This window comes from Zootermopsis nevadensis, unplaced genomic scaffold (assembly GCF_977971745.1).
Source record: "Zootermopsis nevadensis isolate Lab colony 2312 unplaced genomic scaffold, Znev_1.0 Znev_ptg000001l, whole genome shotgun sequence".
Classification (NCBI taxonomy): Eukaryota; Metazoa; Arthropoda; class Insecta; order Blattodea; family Termopsidae; genus Zootermopsis; species Zootermopsis nevadensis.
In genome coordinates, this window is record NW_028259133.1 from 3,174,807 (window position 1) to 3,198,266 (window position 23,460).

Sequence of the window (23,460 nt, forward strand, 5' to 3'; positions counted from 1 at the left end):
CCAAGAATAACTTTTATTAAGATAGATCCTTTCTGGTATGTGGGACGATTAAATTGGACCCGGAACATCCCAAATACGGAGCAGAAGTCTACTCATCCGAGACGTTCGGTCTGATTTTCATAACTGTTCAGTTGGCGCAAATGTTATTAGCCAGGACATTAATATTAGTCGGGATTATATAATTCGTTACACCTTTGATGCAAAATCTAAGACAGAATCATTTATATACTGACTCATGTCTTTTGTAACTGGGTATTTTTAATTTGGCTAGTGTCTCAAATTTCGTTTCTTTCGCTTGAAAAGAAAATTTACTCCGGGTTTTATGATTTTTAGATTTGGGGATGGTTTCGTACGTCCGTTCTGTTTGTGACTGTAATGTTACACCTGTCACATGCATTCGTTATGTTAAGTGAACAGAAACATTCTTGGCAAGAACAAATATCCCTTGAAATTCGTTTAAAAAATACTTTATTTTATAAGTAGTCCATTAAGTAAGAATTAATTCAATACTGTTTTAGAAAGTAATTAGAGACGCAGTTAATATTGTAATGTTTTCCGTCAAATCCCAATTTTAATAAGATAATAAAATATATAAAATATTTAAAATATCAATTATCTTATTAAAATTATGATTTCACGGAAAACATTAAAATATTAACCTAATTCACAATATGACGCAAATATACTACCTTAGAGACGCAGTATTCTGAGATCATATAAATAATAGTAAAGAAACGATAATTTCATATTTATTATAATAAATGACAGTTTGGAAATCTGGATGGAAACCAAGATGTTTCAAGACAAATCTGATAGAAGTGGCTTGCATTCTGAGTGTTGCAATTAACATACAACGCAACGCAAATGAGGGATTCGCATATCCACGACTGGGCTCGTTATAATGAGAATTCATTAGCTTACCGAAAATGGGTATTGTTTTTCAAGTGTCTTGATTCTAGAGTTCCTTAACTGAACGTTTTTTAAAGCGATGGATTCGTACACAGCGGAGAACTCAGAGTAACATTTTTCTTATCCGTGCTACATTCCGTGCTTATATAATCTTTGTTCAATCAGCGTAATATTAGAAGTGTTCGTATGGTGAATTCTCTCATGATCTAATTATGTCTGTATGTAATTTTGTCTTACACCAGTGGAAATGAATTGGCTAATAAGAAAAGGTCACATGTCCATGATTTCAAATTTTTTAAGGAGACACCCAGAAACTGCCCCTCGCCCAGGCTTAAATGTGCATGTTCTTTTGTGTTTTATACGCCATTAATGTACGCAAATGTCTTTGCACCGTATTTAAGTTATGTCAGTAATATTTAAAGTGATATTAATTATTTCTGGTCATGGGTTTTGGCTCTTTTGTACTGAAAGGTTTCTAAATAATCATAACTAATAGCAAAGAGCTTTAATGTGCACAGAAACGTACTCGGATAATGTTTGTATGAACGCAGGCCACCAGATCTAGAGGAAAATCAAGCATTACAACGTAAATTGAAGGGTTTAGAACATAATTAAAGGTATTAACTGAATTATCCGTCGTCTTCATTGTCAGTAACTTTTTTTTGAAGCGTTTTTCGGCTAATTAATATTTTATATCATGTTTTTCGCCTGTTTAAAGTCGATTTAGTCGGCTTTTCTTATGCTGCATTTATGATACTTCTTAAAAACTGCTTCCTCGTGCCAGTTACCGTTTTTGACATGGGCAGGTGAGTGGACAGCTTAACGCTCATGCCTCCTTATTCCCGGGAATAAATTCCCCGGTATCCGTGAGCTACGAGGCTGTGTGTGCCCCAGAGGGGGTGGATGCTGTGGCGAAGAGAAGTATTCTGAGCCCAACTTGGGATCAAACCCCGGCCATCTGGCTGTAGCATTCACTTTGCTCTCTGAGCTACCCCGACTCGTAAAACTAAATCTTTGCTTTCCCATCTGATATGCGATGTCGCACTCAGCACATGTTCGGACTGTTCTCTTTATGGTAACGTTAAACAATGAGGAATGCTATAAACGTGCCTGTCCCCTTTACCCGGTTTAAGGGACAGCTGGCTTTGTGTTCTGTTTGCCCCCCTTTTGCGTACAGGCCTTCTGCTATGGTCGGATTCTTTTGTTAACCCCATGCAAGCATTAAGAGTGGTTGGTTATCAGGATTGTGAGGAACTGAGGAAACTCACGGACACCATGTCTCAGTATTCAGTGCAGACAGCGCCTGAATATGACCCGTTCTCTTGCACGCTACCTGTTCCTTACTTATGCAGAAAATATTCAGTTGGCTTTGACGGGGACTGGAGAAAATTTTACACAGTAGGACTAATCATATTTAAGGGAAAATTAATAATATGTCCCCCTTTATTTTGGAGCCCTTTGGTCATCGTGTCATGTGGAAAATATTACCGACGTTTCAGAAGATCTTTGTGCCTCCTTTGAAACTGAAGTCAATATTTACCCTGAATAGGGGCCGACAAAATATTATGTATAAACGTTTACAAATTTTGTTGGTTGTAATTACCTATAGATCTATTTTTGTGAAGTTGCGATTAACTTATATAAAGGAGTAAGTACTCAGGTTGTTGTAATAATAATGCCCAAATAGGAATATCCCCACTCTATGTAGCATTTCTTTTTTTATGTTTTAAATTTTTTTTATTGAAAGAAAGGCTGATTCGGTGTGGGATAATTCTGGAAACACTTTTAAATTTATTGTGGAATGGATGAACCAGGAGAGACAGTTCATTTAAGAAACACTTGCAGGAACACAACTGCATTTATAAACAAAATTACGTGATGTTACAACCCGGATGTACAAAACATCTAAGTCACTGACTTACATTATTATAAGCACTAAGTGGTTGTTTCGGACACAGACCTAAGTCAAATCAACCCACAAAACAATGTCAAATCGTTTTCCTGCTTATGGATTTGTTAGAATCGTTCATATAATTTTCCATCGTTGCGTTGTAATTGGAATCCCAGAGTGTAAACTCGCCCAAATTTATTTCGTGGTACACGATTCAGGGTCATCTTTGTTGCTATATATATATGCATTAATATTAGGGTTGCGTTGTAAGTAGAACACCCTGTATTAGAGGTGTGGTGAGCGTTTTCTTTACCAGTAAGCATAATATATATATACTCTCTAACCGCACCAGTGAATAGACTGATGGAGCATTCATGTGTACGGCTGCATGCTTGTTGTCCGATTTCCCAGATCTGTTCTGTATTTCGAAGAAGCTCACCCATCCGCCCTCATCTCAGGAACCTTCAATTTACCGCACGTGACCGCCACGTGATTTAATCTCCCCCCCCCCCGTACCACACCTGGGTTTGGCTCCCCACGGGTGGTAAAACTGAATGTAATGACCCCGAGGGCTTTGGGAAGCTGCTCCGGTTATAGGATCAAGTTCACATCTGTCGAGATCGGTACTGCTTTGCCGAATGTGCGTGCGTCGCTGTCGGATTGACGCCGTGGATCGCAGAAAAGGTGATAATCAGGGAAATTCCCGCTTTTTGGTGGAACCCGAAGGTTCATTGCTGTGCTTACAAGGGACTTTGTGACTGTCATCCATTAGAATGAAGTACATATCCTTGTATGTCCTTAAGGCACATTTTAATATTATCTTACCATCTGTACATAGGTCTTTGAGGTGACCGCATTCTTTCAGGATTTCCGACTGAAATTTTTTGTCAGTGTTTAACGTATCCTTCGCGTGTCCCCCCTTGATTTATTAGCCCAAATATGTTATTTGTTGTAGAGTAAAAATTTGAAATTTTTGTCAAATTGACTCTAGGCTCACTTCCCCTCTTAAGCCAGAGTTTCCGTAAATTAAATTACACTTTATAATTCGCCGAAGATGATAATTCCGAGATAATTAACGTGGCATTTCGTGAACTTAGAAGTGCGGATTTAATCATATTTGTGCCTTGCGTTTCTGAGTTTATCAGTCATCTGTAAACATTCAGATTTCCATTCTAAAACTTTGTGATTTCACCCAGCTCGTAAATCGCCCTTGAGGTCTCATGCAATCCATTGGCCTTGCTTCGGACCCATTCATAGTCTACAGTTCCCAGTGATAATTATCTCAAGAGATCACCGTGAACCCTGAGTAACCTAACCCGGTGTGGGGCGAGTAGAGAGGGTATCACCACGAATATTGCAGTTTCTATGAGAGTAGATATGTTGAGTTACGTCCTCCGAAAGTCAGTGTTAGGAATTGCAGCTGTGCGATATCCAGCGAGCATTACATGCAACATATCTAAGCGGTTGGTACGTTGAGTTGCTAGGTTTGGTGTAACCCAGTTCATGGGTGTTTCTGTTCTTAATCTCTTACGCATTCTTTGGGTGTTTTAACATCCCGATAACCGTCGATGAAAACAAAACACTCGCGTTTTAAGAATGTGATGTTAAGCGATTCTCATTTTGACAGTACACAACAGCGAAGAAGATTTTCTCGTGGACCTAAGACAATGAAGTATCAGGAAGATGGCGATGCTGAATTTGAAAGCGGATTTTAATAATATATAAGATTATAGTTTAGATGCGTCATGTTTGTGTTAAAATTCAGTATATATTTATTTATTATTTCAGTCTATACACAAACTTAGTTTTTTAAAATGTTGTTGTTAAAATTAAAATTTAGCGCTTTTCATCGTTATTTCGATGTTACAATTTCAGCGCTTTATTATTTTACGACATGTTTCGATGCTATTGCATCATCTTCAGGTCTTTTGTTGTTATTTTCATCTTTAAAACTAATATATATCTATTAATGCAAGATCAAATGGAACACCTACAAAAGAAATCTACAAAACAAATAAATCAACAAAAGCTTGCATCAATAGATATATATTAGTTTTAAAGATGAAAATAACAAGAAAAGACCTGAAGATGATGCAATATCATCGAAACATGTCGTAAAATAATAAAGCGCTGAAATTGTAACATCGAAATAACGATGAAAAGCGCTAAATTTTAATTTTAACAACAACATTTTAAAAAACTAAGTTTGTGTATAGACTGAAATAATAAATAAATATATACTGAATATATAAGATTATAGTTTAGATGCGTCATGTCTGTACAGTTAATTTAGTTATGTTAACGTTACCATCATGGCGTGTAAAGTGCACGATTTTAACCAAACTTGGATCATATCAAGATTTTGCGATAAAAATGTCCGATATACAATTTCGTGTAGATCCGTTCAGTTGTTCTTGAGTTGTTATGTGTAAACGGACGGACAGACGAACATAGCTATTTTATGAGATGGTAAACAAAACAACCACAATCCACAATGAACACAGTTCAGTTCAAACACGGCAATACTTCCAGACAGATGTAACTCCTCTACAACTTTCATTTCTGGTATGTTTCAAAATTATATTTCATTATTTCAATATATTATTTTATTTTCTATTTTATTAATATTCATTTAGTCTTTATATTATTTACATTACAGGCTGATACAAAACCAACAAAAAAACGTTCACCCACACTAAACTCATATTGAGCATGATGTACGTATACAGAACAACATCGAATATATTATTAAAATGGAATAAAATCTGGAAAAGAACATCGTTTGATATCTGATAAACATCTGATAAAATGTACACTAAAATAATATATAGAAATTGTATTTTAGAAATTGTATTTAAGTTATTATTGATTTGAATATTTATATAATTATATACACCTGAAGATAGTTCTTTTAGGAACTGAAACATGTCGTGAAAAAAATGATAGTCTAATGTAAATCGAATATTTCGATAAAGAACATCATTTAATATTTTAAATATTTTAAATGTTAATTATTGTAATATTTTAATATTTAATAAGAATTTATTGTGATTAGACGGACAAGATTTAAGCAATATAAACAATATATAGCTATTTTAATAGTCGCTTCTAGGATATGCCAACGTTCCTAAGATAGAAACAGACGCCGTTGTCCATTCAAATTGCATGTCCTGCAAATTGAGTGTTAAAATCGCCTCGTACGTCCGTATTTACGCAGGATAAAACTGAAGTGTTTTATGAAATCTGATACTGCATCTGAGATTGGTTAACGAGGACGGGACCAGCAAACGAGCAGAACAGACAGGCCCATCGGCGTGTTTAATCGATGTGCGTTTCCGTAGGCAAGGAAATGAGGCGACCTCTGGTGGCTAAACGTTTCTAAGGCGTCGGTGCCTTGTCCTGACCAGTCTGAGGGCGTGCGACAGATTGAACGCGTTGAGAATAATAACTGGATGATAGCAGCAGTCACATAATTATTTTTCTTATTTTTAGAGTTTTTGAACCAAGGAGAATGATAATGGATATGAATCTTATGGTTGATGCAGTAAGTTTCTCCGAATCACCGTTAGATATCGCGGTGGTCTAGCGGTTAGAACGCTGGCCTTGTAATCCTGGGGTCTCGGGTTCGATTCCCGGCGGTGCCCGAATTTATAACTTGTGTTGGGCAAGGTCGTGGTCTAGGCAACACGGAGTTTTCCTCCGTGGCATCCCAACAATTACTCCATTCACACTCACACAGAAGAAGGCAATGGCAAACCACTTCTGGATCATCTGCCAAGAACGTATATGAACAGGTCCCAGTCCGAGAAAAGAATGGAAGGATCCTGTTCATATGGACCTGTCGTCAGACAGAACACTAAATAAATAATAAGATGAAGTGGTCTAGCGGTTAGAACGCTGGCCTTGTAATCCTGGGGTCTCGGGTTCGATTCCCGGCGGTGCCCGAATTTATAACTTGTGTTGGGCAAGGCCGTGGTCTAGGCAACACGGAGTTTTCCTCCGTGGCATCCCAACAATTACTCCATTCACACACAGAAGAAGGCAATGGCAAACCACTTCTGGATCATCTGCCAAGAACGTATATGAACAGGTCCCAGTCCGAGAAAAGGATGGAAGGATCCTGTTCATATGGACCTGTCGTCAGACAGAACACTAAATAATAATAAGATGAGGTGGTCTAGCGGTTAGAACGCTGGCCTTGTAATCCTGGGGTCTCGGGTTCGATTCCCGGCGGTGCCCGAATTTATAACTTGTGTTGGGCAAGGCCGTGGTCTAGGCAACACGGAGTTTTCCTCCGTGGCATCCCAACAATTACTCCATTCACACACAGAAGAAGGCAATGGCAAACCACTTCTGGATCATCTGCCAAGAACGTATATGAACAGGTCCCAGTCCGAGATAAGGATGGAAGGATCCTGTTCATATGGACATGTCGTCAGACAGAACACTAAATAAAATAAAACGGCGTAGCATCCTATAAGACAATACGAGCTGTTTTGGTTTCTGATTTCTGTCGGGATGTTCTGCCCTGATCAGTCGTCAGTGTGTGACCACGACGAAGACAGATTTGATGAACCTGATTTGACAGTTAATATGGCGTGTGTACAGAGGGACCGTGTGTGTTGCAAGCATTACAACGATGAGACGGTAAGAAGTAGGTAGGTAATTGGCTGTTGTGTGGCGTTTGTTAGGCTGAGTGTACAACATCAGCGACGCATCAATCATGGCCGTCACGTAATGGAGATTCAGGAGTGAGTATTTTTGAGACGACTAGTAGAATGGATGGCAAGCAAGACTCACGTGAGAGACTTGGTGGGTGGGTTTGGCGGCTTGTAGCTTAACCAACCTACCCTGTCAGCCAGCCAGCCAGCTACCTACCCTCTCTCCTCCCCTGTAAGTGTGGAAATTACCTCATTTATTAGGTAAGGGGAGGCGACCCCTGTAGCTGACACCTCTCCTTTACACCTGCTGCTAAACATTATTGAGTTTCCTGCAAAAGGGGGTGGGTGGTGGAAGGGGTGGTTGAAGAGTATAAGGGTGGAGGGGAGGGTGTGAAGCCCCCTCCTAGTACGCCAGGTTGTGAGAAAAGGAAGGGGCGGAAAGGTACAGCAGGGGATGCTGGCTGCTGCTGTTGGTGATGGCTGTGAAAGAAGAGGAAGACTACAGTACAAGGCAAAACCTTGTCTGCTTTGCTGTTTGGACGAATTCGAGACAGTTGTATGAATAACTTGGAGGTGTAGGAAAATTATCATGCGTCTATGGTATTAGTTTAGTAGGATTTGATGTTTTAATGACGGTGAGCCCGAAGATGGCTGCCTCCATCATCAAGGCAATGAATAAGTCATCGCCCTGATGATGGAAGCAGCGAGGATCTCTGAAACGTTGGTAAACCTCTAACAGACTACGTGACGCTGCAACCCAGAAGGAATCTTCATGTTAACTTCGTGTTACTGAAGCCGATGTGTGTCACGTTGAATGTGGAAGAAATTAAGTAGAGGCTACAAGCTCGAAACAATTTTGAGTTTGATGTGTGAATTTCTGGTGAATGGGAAGGAACTTGTTGAGGAGATCATGTCCTGTATCCTTGGTGGATATTTCCACAGGATTCTTATAGGAACTGAACACAGCCTGAGGCTGCTTAAAGAATTGTGCGATCCAGAGAAAGTAGAATTTTGTCCTTTGTGACGCAAACACCACTGGCAGGTTGCGTCAATTAGTGTAGTTCTAGTGTTGCAATGGGTACATTATGGGATATCTGTCATTTTGTCTGTTTTGCGTATTCATCTGTGCTTACCAGCAACATGCTAAAAAAATATCAGTGGACTTGGAGATACGTAAGCCGTGAGAATTACTGATATTGGCCCTATATGGTGATGAGCATCCAGTTTCACCCCAGCCGTGTTGTTAAAGACCATCCATTCTGCAGCCATTTACGACGTGGCTGCAGTGAGCAGATTAATTTGCCCATTTTAAAGTCAGTAAGAGGCCTTGAACGGTTTTGTCACAAAATTGTGGTACATGGGAGAATGTATAATTTATGTTATTGTTTCTAGTCCTTTCACCTGAAAATTAAAGTATACAAAACAATAATCTTACCTGTTGTTTTGAATGGGTGCGAAACATGGTCACTCACTCAGAGGGAGGAACACAGATTGCAGGTGTTTGTGGAGGATATTTGGGCCTAGGAGAGAAGACGATGGGGTGTGGAGAAAACTGCATAATGACGAGCTTAAAAATCTGTACTCCTCCCCCAGTATTGTCAGGGTGATTAAGTCGAGGAGAATGAGATGGGCTGGGCATGTAGCACGCATGGATGGGACAAGATGTGTGCATCGGGTATTGGTTGGGAAGCCTGAGGGGAAGAGACCTCTGGGGAGACCTAGACGTAGATGGGAGGATAATCTCAGGCGGGATCTATGGGAGATAGGAGTTGAAGGAGACTGGATTTCGTTGGCCCAGGACAGGGTCCGGTGGAGGGCTTTGGTTAATTCGGTGATGAACCTTCGGGTTCCGTAAGCCATCTGGTTGGTTGGGTCCACTATTTGGGAAGCCTGAGGGGAAGAGACCTCTGGGGAGACCTAGACGTAGATGGGAGGATAATCTCAGGCGGGATCTATGGGAGATAGGAGTTGAAGGAGACTGGATTTTGTTGGCCCAGGACAGGGTCTGGTGGAGGGCTTTGGTTAATTCGGTGATGAACCTTCGGGTTCCGTAAGCCATCTGGTTGGTTGGGTCCTCTATTTGGGAAGCCTGAGGGGAAGAGACCTCTGGAGAGACCTATACGTAGATGGGAGGATAATGTCAGGCGGGATCTATGGGAGATAGGAGTTGAAGGAGACTGGATTTTGTTGGCCCAGGACAGGGTCCGGTGGAGGGCTTTGGTTAATTCGGTGATGAACCTTCGGGTTCCATAAGCCATCTAGTTAGTTAGTTAGTTTCTAGTCCTTTCAGTTAACTGTATACCTTCTTTTTTTGGAAAACTCTTTCTCTGCTGTCATATTTAAAATAAATAAACGTAGAAATGGTAGATGTCGAGTGGAAATATTTCACGGCGTTCTGGTCAGATCAGCCACAGAGGCGAGTAAAATTCTCAAGCAGGTAAAGGAACAGAGCATATCAGTGTCGCATGGGGACTTGTCTGTTTTTTGGTGTTGTGTTTCTTTTGCTGGGGTCTGTACGGGCAGACGCATGAAGAATGCTCCGAGTGGTTGTCCTGCAGGTTATGTAGGGACATGTCATCTTCAGGCACACCTCTAATGCCTGATGCCTTCCTCCTCTTCAACTTATCCTAAAGTCTCAGTTACTGTATGGCATTTCAGGTCTGTTCGCGATGAACTCGCCCTACGTAGTAATTTGAGGTTCCGTTTTCCTGTGGAATTGTTTGATCCCTGATAATTCTTATGTCATGTAAGATATGGAAGAAAGTAAATTTGCTGAATAAATTAGCTAGCATGAAACTGATTAAACTTAAATAAGTAACAGTGTTTCAAGTTCAACGAGGTTATTGCAGATAATGTTTATTTAAATAATTTAATAAAGGTCCAGTTAAATAATTGGGGAACAGTTTACTTCAGTTAATATATAATGTAATAATATATATATAATATAATAAATATCTTGAGAACTAAGTAGGCAACTGTAAAATACCTATTGCTGTATACATATTTTTTTACGTTAGGACACGAATGTCAAAACTGAAAATGTAGAAACTGTTAAAACAAAAACAGAAACCATCTTTGTTCTTATCTGTTCTAAGTAGTCTGTTAGATTTTGGACGAAAGTTGTTCTGATCTGTTTGTGCCTCAGAAATTATTTTAGGTTAATGAAAGAATGAAATTTCTCTTGTGGGTGATAAACATTTGTCTAAGTTAAATCGACCTGAAAGTGGGAAACAAAATCAACTCCTGATGACGTACAAACCGCGACAGCTTTCCATATCCAGTCGCGGACTATAAATTCTTTTAATAAATTTAAGTACATGTGTTCCACGCATGAAACGCTGTCGTTTGGGAACCTTGAAATTGCATCGGAAGACTTCCATCTTACAAATATATATGTACATTTCCCAATTTGTGCACATCCGACATTTGTTACTGACGTTCTGACTTCCCAATGAGGGAAGAAGGAAAAAAAGTGATTTAACAGGAACAATAAAAGAAAATGAAAGAGAACAAAATAAAATCTTTTAAACTTTGTGCGGCAGGAGGAAGATGGGAAATGATTTCACGAACTTCAGTATCGAGTTGTTGCTGGCACACGAGAACACTGACTTAGTGGTCTTTGCTTTTCATCTCCTCTTCCCCTCCTTGCTAGGCCGTTTTTCGCTGTGCTGTATGGTGTATGTAAATTGAATCAAATTTCCGGCATCAAAGGCAGGTTCTTAAGAGATGAATTCATATCGAATAGGAAACTAAACATTGAGACTATTTCTCTCCTTTCCAGACTGGGGCGGAAATTTTCAAACTTTATTTAGAGAGGGAGATTTTACAAATCAGCCGTTCCTGCTGAGTGTTTATTACTAAAGCGTAAAGCCCATAGTATTTTAGACCTAGGTGCGAGATGAGAGTTAATAAGAGCAATGTAGCCGATGTTGTTAATTGATTCTTGCTTTATTTTACAACATTTTTTTAATCGCGTTAATTCTTCATTTATTTAATAAGAAAACCACGAAATATCTGTCTGAATAGCCATCTTCCGTGTTGGAATTTTTTTTTATTATTTATTTAGTGTTCTGTCTGAGGACGGGTCCATATGAACAGGATCCTTCCATCCTTTTCTCGGACTGGGACCTGTTCATATACGTTCTTGGCAGATGATCCAGAAGTGGTTTGCCATTGCCTTCTTCTGTGTGTGAATGCCACGGAGAAACCGGGGAAGCCCCCGGAGGAAAACTCCGTGTTGCCTAGACCACGGCCTTGCCCAACACAAGTTATAAATTCGGGCACCGCCGGGAATTGAACCCGAGACCCCAGGATTACAAGGCCAGCGTTCTAACCGCTAGACCACCTCATCTTATTATTATTTAGTGTTCTGTCTGACGACAGGTCCATATGAACAGGATCCTTCCATCCTTTTCTCGGACTGGGACCTGTTCATATACGTTCTTGGCAGATGATCCAGAAGTGGTTTGCCATTGCCTTCTTCTGTGTGTGAATGCCACGGAGAAACCGGGGAAGCCCCCGGAGGAAAACTCCGTGTTGCCTAGACCACGGCCTTGCCCAACACAAGTTATAAATTCGGGCACCGCCGGGAATCGAACCCGAGACCCCAGGATTACAAGGCCAGCGTTCTAACCGCTAGACCACCTCATCTTATTATTATTTAGTGTTCTGTCTGACGACAGGTCCATATGAACAGGATCCTTCCATCCTTTTCTCGGACTGGGACCTGTTCATATACGTTCTTGGCAGATGATCCAGAAGTGGTTTGCCATTGCCTTCTTCTGTGTGTCAATGGAGTAATTGTTGGGATGCCACGGAGGAAAACTCCGTGTTGCCTAGACCACGGCCTTGCCCGCCTATAATTGAATCCGGAGATTAATTAGTGTTCACAAAGGTCCGTCTGTCGACTCTGTCTTGAGCCACCTAAATCCTCTTCACACATTCACACTGTAGGCCTCTTTATTTAAAATCCCTCTACGTCTGGGTTTCTCAAGTTGTATTTTCCCGTCAGGTTTTACTGCAGACTATTGCTATAATTTTTTATCTCCTCATGCGTGCTGTGTGTCCAGCACATCTCTTCCTTCATCATTTAATTATCCACATAATTATTCGGTTTTTGTCCGTCTAATCACAATTCATATATAAATTTACAATTAAGATAATTAAAATATCATTTTGTGTTCCTCATCGAACAATCGATTTACAATTGGAACATCTTTTTACAACATGTTTCGGTTTCTATATAAACCATCTTCAGGTGTAAAAGTTAAAATTATAAACTTAAACTTAATTACAATTTCTGATATGCAACATTTTTGGTGATGTTCACTTCCAGATTAGTTTTTATATTGGAGTGAATGTTTTGGAGTGAATATTTTTTGATGTTCTACATCGGCCAAAGATGAGAGTGTAGATACATCTTAATGTGTCTGGAAGCCCTAACGTATCTGAACATAAACCAGATTCATTATCCTTCGGCCTAATGATCCTACAATATCTCATCTGCTATCAATCATATCAGTTGATGCAGCGTTCTAATACGCACATTGGGCTTCTACAGTTAAAACATGGTGTTGGGACAAGCTCACCTGTCGTAAGGGTATAAATATTGATGTATACGCTTTGGAATTATTTTTTAATTTCCAGAAGTCGCTGGGATTTTGTATTCGCACTGTTAAAGGTATATCATTACGTTGTTTTCCTCGAGGTCTTATGTATTTGAATTGTTTGCGGATTTCATGTTGTTGGCAGGGTTTGAGAAATTATACCATGTCGTTTTTGCCAAACCAAAAACCGATTCATTGGCACAGAACCTTTGTAAAGAAAAACGTTTCTTGTAGAAGTATCTAAGAGTTTAACCAGTTCTGCTCAAAATTGTTTAAAGCCATTTGTACCAACTTAAATTATAATAATATATTCTAAAATCAGGAACAGGAAAATTTTGAAGTTTTATTGTAAGTTTTCTGATATGTAAATTAAACAAAATCTAATATAGTTTTATGAATGAATACTTATACAATAAAAATGTATTTACAAAACAGATTTAAAGGTGTATAATTGGAACTTGTTATCTACATACAAGTGACTGGGTCTTACTATGACCGCCTGTCACCAGGTCAGAAGGTCTTGAACAGAGAAGGGGCGACAGAGTTGTCGAGTATGCAACATGTGTGTGGAACTTTGGAAAGCTGTTTGATTCCACAGACAAAACTTTTTTATATGTTGATGTTTCAATTAATTTTAAGTATAATACAGGTCCTTGTGTATTTCTGTGGATTCAAGTCTCATCGATATCGATATCGAAGTCAATTAAGGACAGCGAAATTTCCGGTTTGAGAAGCGTCACATTCTTTGATGAGTATGTACGTCAGGTGATACACAAGTTCTTTGATAATTTCAAGGTATTTGCTTTGAATTTTTTAAATTAATTTTGTGTAGACACTGACATCTATTAAACCCTATGGGACGTAGAAATTAATGAATGCGGATAGATTAAGGATGCTACTTACCTTATTTTATACCGATAGAACACATTTAATATAAATATATTGTTTTGAGTTTCGTGGGCGGGGTCTTGTATTAATGGTGTTTGCAAGTATTTCCTTTTGCTCAAGGAAATTGAAAAAGGTTGTTTACTGTGACAAAAGTGGTTCATTGCGGGAAAGAGGCTATGGTGGGAAAACTGAAATGGACCGCTGTGTATATCGGCAGGTGGCAACATCCGCCACCCCTACTCCTCGTATTTTTTTCATCACCTTCTACTCAGGATTAACTAAAAGCACAGCGGAGGAAAAATTGAAATTCCATGTTTTACTGTGATAACCCTCTCCCTTCCAACACACACAGACTCTCCTCCGCCCCCCAGAGCGTCAATATTCCCGTACTGAGTTCATCTCCCAGATGTTAATTGGTATAAACTAAGGGAAACTTTTCCTATTCTTTTAGGAAAGATAAAAACACAGGGAAAGAATAAAAAGAGGGATTAAAGTGACATTTCCGATATCAGAAGCCCCTTCTTCTTACCCTAAAATCGAAAAGAATGTCACAAGTAATGAACGCTGCCAGGAAAGTGGATGTTCAGTTCTATTTATAAAGAGAACTGAAATTTTCGTGGTTCATTCCCGCACTCTTTATGATGTTAATGCTCTAAGATTTTATCTAAGTTTTATCTGCGAATATTTCTCGTAAAAAGTAAAGTAAAGTTTGTCCCACTATACGCCATGTAGGCGCTTGGGGGGAGTGGAGGTATAGCTCCTCTCTTCCTTGACCCCAGCACTAGATGGGGGTGAGTGGTTAGCATCACGCCCCAGCCGGCTTTACCCCCGGGAAAGAACCCCGGTTCCCATTGTAGAGGAGGCTGGGTGGGCCCCAGAGCCAATCTGGACGCAGATGCTAGAGGAAAAATCCTCTGCCCCCGTCGGGGATCGAACCCCGGCCGTCCAGTCTCGTAAACTTAGTTAAATATGATCTGCTGTACGTACGTACATACATCGTTCTTACATTCCATGAATCCATAAGATAGTCAGACGACGATAGGATGTGGAAAAAGTTATAATAATAATACAATACATATTATAAAGTACAATTCATACTATACTATTACTATAATACTTTGTATTATGTGAAATTTATATAATAGTATTAAATTTCATATAATACAAAGTATTATAATAGTAAATTAATACTTATTTGTGAACAATATTAATTCATCAACAGAGTAAAAGTAGTGTGTAATTAATTATATTTTTATTGGTACATTAAATTATACTCCTTATTTACAAGACTTATGAGATTTGATGGTAGACTGTTTAGAATTTTGATCTCTGCATGATATGCACTCTTCTGGAAGCACGAGAGGTTTGCAACTGGTCTATGAAGCTCTTTTTATACCTTGTGTTGACACAGTATACAGCAAAAATTAGTTGGAAAAAGTTCTTGGTTATTTACGATAAAGTTCATTGATGAGAATTTGTATTCACAAGGAAGAGCTAAGATCTCTAATCTCTTAAATAGATTTCTACACGAATTTCCAGGTTTTACACCAGCCACTAATCTAACAATTTTCTTTTCTAAAGTGAATGTCTTTTTTCTGTTTGATGAATTATATTTCTGTAGTCTGTTTAAAATTAAACAAATTAGTGGTAATCCTAGTACTGTTAACTTTTTGTTTTGCGTGTATATGACAAGTCATTTTGAACAAGACTTGACAAGGCCAGCAAATTAACACTGAGATAAAGCTTTCCACGGTACACGTGTGTCTCCGGTTCGATTATCGTCGGAGTAAGTCAGTGTATTGTCAAACGGCGATATTTCTATAATGTGCATCGTTAAATCTTCCGCGGTGCCTCGGTGTGATACAAGAAGAAGTAGGTCCCCATAAATACCAACCATTCAAAGACGACCGGAAAATATGTATACCATCTGCTTTAACGACCACTAACGCTGCATTTTGTATAATTGTCAGTATCAACAGGGATTATTTTCTTAAACGGCGTTAAACAGTTGATCTTTGTGATGGAGGAGTGTCGTGTTTTCTTTGCGGTACGGGCTGAATTGATACGAGGTGCGATCGGAAAGTTTCAAGACTGCGCCTATAAAAACCCGTACACTTATCTCAGGTATTAAATTCATCCATCACCCTCGAAGTAGTTCCCCTGGGAGTGAACACAACGATCCCAGCGCCGCTGCCAAGCCTGGAAGCATCCCTGGAAATCTTTCATTGTCAGCCTGTCAATCACCATCTGCGATTCTGCCTGAATCTCTTCTATCGTCTCAAATCTCCTTCCCTTTAGCTGAATTTTCATCTTTGGGGAGAGGAAGAAGTCACACGGAGCTTAGAAAGGAAGTTGGGGTCGGTTCTTGCAAGATCTTTGAGCTCCTGACAAACGAGAAGTCAAGTCGATTCTGCTTCTGGTCCTCAGACAGGATGCGTCGCATGTGGAGTTCTTCCTTTAGAATCAGCTGACAGGTCCCATAGCCTATCCCAACAATGTCGCACAAGTCGTTGATGGTACGACGTCGATCTTCGTGAATGGCCTGCCGAATCTTCGTAACATTTTCGGGCGTTGTGCTCGAAGATGGTCGTCCAGAACGCTCGTCATCATCGACAGAGGTTCGGCCATTTTTAAAACGTGAATGCCACACAAAAGTTTGTGCACGACCCATTGCGGACTCCCCAAATGCTTGCTTTAGCATTTCATAGGTTTCCGTAGCCGTTTTGGTGAGTCTTTGGCAAAATTTGATGCACACGCCATTCCGAAATCGCAGGAGGGTCGGTGTAATGCACTACCAAAACGCCCGTAACTAAGAAACAAATGCTAATTCGATGATGCCGGCTGGCACACTGATTCACTATGAATGTAGGCCGCACCCCCTAGCGGCAGAAGCTCGTACTACATCCGGTTCGCCCTCTATTGACACAGTCTAGAAACTTTCCGATCGCACCTCGTAAGTAATATCTAGACGAGTTATAGATTTTTCAGGATTTGTGACGTGTAGGCGTACTGATATGTAGCTGAGGTGGGTATTCGCCTTATATTTTGGTTTATATTTCGCTGTTTGTACTACGAGTCTCATGGTCGTCAATGTGATAAGGTCGTGAGCTTGTCTTGGGAATTAAAATACGAACCTTCTGAGAACGATGCTGTAATGGAAAATTGCACACGAAAGTCCGACCATTCTTCTTTTAAACGAACTGATCTTTGAAGATGGATCACTATAACTTAAAACGTGTATTTCAGAATTTGGTTTTGCGAGTCGTGCACTGTTTTGTTAGAAACCGTGTTCTGGTAGAAGATCCCGGTTGAGAAGTTCGCTCGTTCAGAAAAAAGGGAGAGACGTAAATATAATACAGTTGCTGCGATGCACCTGCCGTGATGTGATTTTGTAAGAAAGTTCAGGCATGGCCGGCTACATAAATATGGCGGTTCGTAACCGGCTGACCAGCGCAGACCGCAAGCGGTGAACTGATATCAAAATTTCATCTCACGTTCTCTCAGTTTGGGGAAAATATTGCCATAACTCATAAGAGTTTCTGTCCAACCTGCTCGTGCTATCGGCTTCCTGGGGTGGAGGAATATGTTGGCCCCCTTGAAGCGGTAGTTGAGTGTGTGGACCGGTTCAGATATTGCTAAACTTTGCCTTCCTCCCTGTTTTGTCCGAACACTACAAAAAATTGTTCCATTCAACCAGGTATAGTCTGAACTTGCCACGCTAGTGTTTTCAAACATTAATGAAAACGTTTTGTACTCGTGCTCTCCTTGTCTCATGTCAGTGATGAACTACTCGCGGTCCGCGAGCCATGTTCTACCACGTCTTTTTTTTTTTTATTGTGGCCAGTGAAATTCGTGCCCGATTTTATAGAGAACAACACTGGCGTCTAAAAAGTCTTTGATTTTTACTGTAGCCTAAGAACTTACCGCTTCTAGGATATACTTCAGTTCTGAGGATGGAAGTGTTGTGTCCGAATGTTGATAACAAGTGGAAATTTCTAGTCTCGTATAAAGTTAATGTGAAATTATGACTCACAGAGTGAGGTCAAATGTGAATATGTAGCAGTTAGAGTCAATGTTAAGATCTAACTTACGCGAATGGCTGTCGAATTAATGAAGACAATGCAGACGGTGCAATAATTTTTGAAATTAAATGAGGAATGTTATCCGTATTCCCATCTAGAGAGTTATGTGAGTGACCAAATGCCTTATTTTATAAAGAGAGGTTGTAACACCGCTGGTCGGGATGTGTTGAGTAGTTGTAGGTTCATGACCTATGGACCCAAATAATCTAAAATCCACCTGTTTGCTTAATCTGTGTACCTGATCGAGACCTCTTATCTGTAACAACACAATCACGTGTAGGGTAGGTCATGGTTTAATCACATTACAAACACCAGACTGCGCTATCTGTATCGTTCCTCAAATATCGTAGGAATGCTCTGTGTATTCATGGAACGATTTCGTAAGGATAATGAATGGACTACTTCTGGAACACAGCATCCGTAATACATTCTACTCACTCATAACGACGTAGCGTAATGCAAAATATGAGGTTGTCAGTGGAAATAAGTGTAATAAAATCGTCTTGGGCGACAATTGAAAGGTATTGACCCTGACGATTAAGACACTAGGAGTCCAGAACTTTAGTTTATAACTCAAACTTGACTCTGCTGATAGCGTGAGAGACACGTGTTTAGTTTTATGAATATGTGCAGGATGTGCAAGGTTTAGTATCCACCAGGTACATACCAATGAAGCAGTGGAAATTCGTGGTTCGTGAAAATCACTGATAATTTGCAACGAAGCAGAACACCTCGTCTGAGGATCGAGTATCTGCATTAGTCGAGTTTATATGTGCTTAATAATTATTTTACACCGTCACACAAAAGTTAAAACGACGTGTAGGAAAGAAGGTAAATAATAGGGCTCAGTTGTGGGAAGAAATTGAGATATTTGAAGTAAATGCAGTTAAAATTCCTCTTGGCTTTGCTCGAAACATGTTGTACATTGTACATTCAAATTGCACTTGCAATTCAAGTTTTTGTTAAAAATTATTATTTTACTGCTTTAGAGAGGGTTAATGGGAGAAATTGTTGAAGATTTCTGTCTTCTGGGTTGTTGCGCTGTGTAGTCTGGTCGATGTTAACCAACGTTTCAGAGGTCATACTGCCTCCGTCATCAGAGTATGAAGATTTCTGTCTTCTGGGTTGTTGCGCTGTGTAGTCTGGTCGATGTTAACCAACGTTCAGAGGTCATACTGCCTCCGTCATCAGGGCGATGAGTATGAAGATTTCTGTCTTCTGGGTTGTTGCGCTGTGTAGTCTGGTCGATGTTTACCAACGTTTCAGAGGTCATACTGCCTCCGTCATCAGAGTATGAAGATTTCTGTCTTCCTGGGTTGTTGCGCTGTGTAGTCTGGTCGATGTTAACCAACGTTTCAGAGGTCATACTGCCTCCGTCATCAGAGTATGAAGATTTCTGTCTTCTGGGTTGTTGCGCTGTGTAGTCTGGTCGATGTTAACCAACGTTTCAGAGGTCATACTGCCTCCGTCATCAGAGTATGAAGATTTCTGTCTTCTGGGTTGTTGCGCTGTGTAGTCTGGTCGATGTTAACCAACGTTTCAGAGGTCATACTGCCTCCGTCATCAGAGTATGGAGATTTCTGTCTTCTGGGTTGTTGCGCTGTGTAGTCTGGTCGATCTTTACCAACGTTTCGGAGGTCATACTGCCTCCATCATCAGGGCGATGAGTATGAAGATTTCTGTCTTCTGAGTTGTTGTGCTGTGTAGTCTGGTCGATGTCAACCAACGTTTCACAGGTCATACTGCCTCCGTCATCAGGGCGATGACCAGACTACACAGCGCAACAACCCAGAAGACAGAAATCTTCATACTCATCGCCCTGATGATGGAGGCAATATGACCTCTGAAACGTTGGTGAACATTAACCAGACTACACGGCGCAACAACCCAGAAGACAGCCATCTTCATACTCACCGCTGTGAAAACCTCAAATCTTACGGAGAAATTGTTGTCTTTGAAGTATCCTCGCGGGACACAGTTTGAGGAACACTGAATTGTTACGCGTTCGACATCTGTGACACAAGGAAAATAATCCTATTAATTGAAGTACCAAGAAATCTAATTAAAGGAAGACCCAATCAGAATGACCGAATCTTTGATCGTGCTTTTAGCTAATTCGTTATTGAATACTTAAACGTTTTGTTTCTTTGATTTCAGGTGAGTGAACAGAACAAGGATATCTGGTCTTAGTTGATGGAGTCGTGACGGTGCATTGTGGGTAAGCCCCTCACATCCAATCACATCTACAAGAGCTTATATTTACGTTTGAAGTGTAATTTTAGAAAGTCGAGATTATATTAACCTAACCTATGATACTGTTTATGTTGTGTGTGGTTTTGTTAGGTTTTAATCTTGCCTGGACACTATCAAAAGACATACATGAATGCACATGAGTTTGTTTAGTGAATGTAGAGGTTAACGTAGTGGCTTGATATCGATTATAAAAACAGAAACCACCGTGAACTTGATAGCCTGACCGGATGAATACTTTTATTGATATCTTCATGAGTTTATTTATAATATTACAGTCACATTACATGTAATGTAGAATAAATAATTCAGTTTGGATTATGTTATTTTGTCACAGCAAGTAACGATAATATTTGATAACGCTAATTAAAGACAAGTGTCTTAAAAATGAACTCTTGCACTGGTTGAAAATAGAATGAAAATTTAGATTGCTCGCCAGTGTTTTGTTGTCGTCATGAGATTGTGTTTTCTAGTTAAGTTAACTTAGCGATGCTCGTACACACAGAAGGTTAAAACGAGAAGATCACAATGAGTGGTAGGCAAGGATATGAAAGGAGATGGTAGTGTCATTTTTAAAGATAGGCTACTCTGATAGTGTAAATGAAATGAGGATTGCAGGTAACCTGATTGGGGTTCAAACAGGGTACCTGCATAATACAGTAACCTTTTTTATCATGTATTTATGTGAATTCCTCGACACTTCGCTTACTGAGATTGTCGGACGAATTGAGATGACAGCCTTCTTGGATGCTGCGCCTTGTAGTCTCGTGGAAGTTGACGGTTTATAGATTCGTACTGCCTCCATCATCGGGGTGGCTCTGATGATGGCAGTACTCACCTCTGAACCGCCAGCTTCTACGATGCAATATCCCACAAGGTCGATACTATCACCCCTCCTGAAATCTTATATTGTGAGAGATGTTCGTAGGCAATTAATCGTGGATTGATGATTGGTTTGTGACACATCACAAAACCACGTTCTTGAAGGCCACGGAAGTTCTTCGCCCCCCCCCCCCTTCAGCGCGTTTCGGAATCAACAAGAGAGCGGTACTAACTTGGCTACCCTGCGCGTTTTGAACTGTGTTTACTCTTAAGTAAGTGGTCACATTGTTCTGCTGTGAATTTTAATTTGTTCGTTTTTTAAAAACTTACTAATGTCTGAAGATTTCTGTCTTCTGGGTTGTTGCGCCGTGTAGTATGGACGGAGGCAGTATGACCTCCGAAACGTTGGTTAACATCGACCAGACTACACAGCGCAACAACCCAGAAGACAGAAATCTTCATACTCTGATGACGGAGGCAGTATGACCTCTGAAACTTTGGTTAACATCGACCAGACTACACAGCGCAACAACCTAGAAGACAGAAATCTTCATATTCATCGCCCTGATGACGGAGGCAGTATGACCTCTGAAACGTTGGTTAACATCGACCAGACTACACAGCGCAACAACTCAGAAGACAGAAATCTTCATACTCTGATGACGGAGGCAGTATGACCTCTGAAACGTTGGTTAACATCGACCAGACTACAGAGCGCAACAACCCAGAAGACAGAAATCTTCATATTCATCGCCCTGATGACGGAGGCAGTATGACCTCTGAAACGTTGGTTAACATCGACCAGACTACACAGCGCAACAACCCAGAAGACAGAAATCTTCATATTCATCGCCCTGATGATGGAGGCAGTATGACGTCTGAAACGTTGGTTAACATCGACCAGACTACAGAGCGCAACAACCCAGAAGACAGAAATCTTCATACTCTGATGACGGAGGCAGTATGACCTCTGAAACGTTGGTTAACATCGACCAGACTACACAGCGCAACAACCCAGAAGACAGAAATCTTCATACTCTGATGACGGAGGCAGTATGACCTCTGAAACGTTGGTTAACATCGACCAGACTACACAGCGCACCAACCCAGAAGACAGAAATCTTCATACTCACCGCTGCGAGAACCTCAAATCATACATTACTAATATCTGAATTGCTGTTTGGTGATAACGGAAGACAAACCTCAACATGTGATCGGCTTTTAACAACACCACTGAAGCTGGAGAGATGTCATTAGTAGTCAGAATAAAAGGACTGTTTACAGTGTACAGGTTGTTCAGAGACATTTGTGATCATCGCTTACATTTCACTGATTTCAGTGTCCATATTAAATATTTAAAAGGCAAGGTACCAAACTAACCAACTACTTTTTTAAGTGACGTGGTCCCAGTCGCGGCGGAAAATCACCAAGCGTGCGCAACGCACAAACGCACATTCTGTTTTCTCTTACACTAAAAGATCGATTGATATGTGATTTTCGAGAACATGAAATTTGGAAATTTAACTTCGTTTTATAAGTAGAATGTAGATGATGGGAGTTTACAATGTAAATTCGTAGCAGGGTAAATTTATAACAACACAGTGGAGAATATGCCAAATTATAAATGCAGGGAAAGATTTTTAATTTAATAAAATACCACGTCAAATTAATTATGAAGGTACTTTAGGTTTGTTAGGCAAATTGATGCACTAATCAAAATATCTCATTGCACTTTTGATACGTACGGTGAAGCAGGTTATTGTGTACATCGGAGGTTTATTTTGATGAAGTCAGAAGCCGTCTTTGGCACATTCACACGACGAAAAATTTGCAACTCCACATAATTTTTGGTTATTCACCCACTCTGATAAGCGTTTCAAATTATCAGCGCCCCACGGCGTCCACCTGTGAAAAGACATCCTCGTACGTCTAGAGTTGACAGACAAATGACTGACTGGCGCGAACATTTTACAATATGACGCGGTCGGTATGGGCTCTTCTGTAGTCCTGGCGACCTTGTTGTGGCCCGACAGATGGAATGCCAACAAGGAAGGTGCGGTATTAGGTAGTAATTACGCCGTATTGGCCACCTGTAGTAACCAAGGTGTTTCGTAGGTCTCTCCAGTTACTTCATAACAGTGAAATGTCTCAGTGTATGAAACACAACACTGCTGCTTCAATTTACATTCTTACAACTTTGTCCTAAGATCTCGCCGTTTGTTGAAGTGCTCCTACGTCCACACTACTTAGAGATGGTATTTAATTATTCTACAAATAATGCTTTGTTAAATCGAAACGTTTAGAGCTTGGAGCAAAGTCCTTCTTGGGGGCAACTAACAGTCTCAGTTGGT

The 23,460-nt window shown here is 40.2% G+C and overlaps 1 long non-coding RNA gene across 1 annotated transcript in view; it reads left to right on the forward strand.

The window, feature by feature from the left end:
- Positions 1 to 21,295, forward strand: part of LOC147875156 (uncharacterized) — a 419,177-nt gene extending 397,882 nt beyond the window's left edge. The window contains exon 2 of the long non-coding RNA XR_015535338.1: positions 20,195 to 21,295. This is a non-coding gene — a long non-coding RNA (uncharacterized LOC147875156). The remainder of the gene's footprint in view (positions 1 to 20,194) is intronic.
- Positions 21,296 to 23,460: the final 2,165 nt, after the last annotated feature.